The sequence below is a fragment of the Trichechus manatus genome, unplaced genomic scaffold (assembly GCF_000243295.1).
Source record: "Trichechus manatus latirostris isolate Lorelei unplaced genomic scaffold, TriManLat1.0 scaffold00037, whole genome shotgun sequence".
Lineage (NCBI taxonomy): Eukaryota > Metazoa > Chordata > Mammalia > Sirenia > Trichechidae > Trichechus > Trichechus manatus.
In genome coordinates, this window is record NW_004443973.1 from 4,326,236 (window position 1) to 4,327,144 (window position 909).

A 909-nucleotide genomic window follows, 5' to 3' on the forward strand; every position below is an offset into this window, starting at 1 on the left:
CCTTCTACAGTCTTTCTTCAGACAATATCTAAAGTGGTCTTTTAAAAACAAATTAATTCCCAGAATTTTTGTCTTGTCCTATAAAGATTTGACCCCATCCTACCCTCTCCTCTTGCCGCCTACATTTTAGTTGTGCTAGAATGTGTTTCTAGGACATGCCAACCACCTTCTCACTTTAGGTCTTTTGTATTAATTTTTTTCCTTGTCCTAGAATATTCTCCGTTTATTCATTTAGATCTCAATTTAATTGCCATCTTCTCAGAGGTGATCCTATCCAAAAGAGCTACCTACCCTAGCCAGTTATTTTCTATCACATTGCCTCATTTTAAGTATAGTATTTTTCACTGTCAGATATTGTCTTGTTTACTTACTTAGTTATTTGTTTCTAACTGCACCTTCACTCGCATAATGTAAATGCCATATTAGGAACCTTATCTTGTTCATCACTGTCTGTCTAGCCACTAGAACATAGTAAGCACTTAATAAATACTTGTTGAATAGATGAATCAATGAATGGAGCAACTAATTTAATTCTCACAAAACAACCCTATGAGAATTGATACTGCCCACCACTCCCCCATATTACAGAAGAGGAAACTGAAGTCCACAGGTTAAATAGGCTCAGACCACAAAGCTGGTAAGTAGCAGAGCCAGGTTTTAACACTGATTGGCTTCATTCCAAAGCATAACGAGATGGATAAAAGCTTGAGAGAGAAGTTTTTGATTCCAAGCTTTGCCACCTAGCAGTTCTGTGAACTTAGGAGAGTTATTTCACCTCTCTGACCTTCAGATGCATCTTTAAAATATTTATTGTGTTTACCTTACACAGTTGTGATGATAATCAAATGAAATTAATGTATTCTAGGGCCCTAGAGTAGTATGTACCAGGAAGTAGGAATCCAACAAATC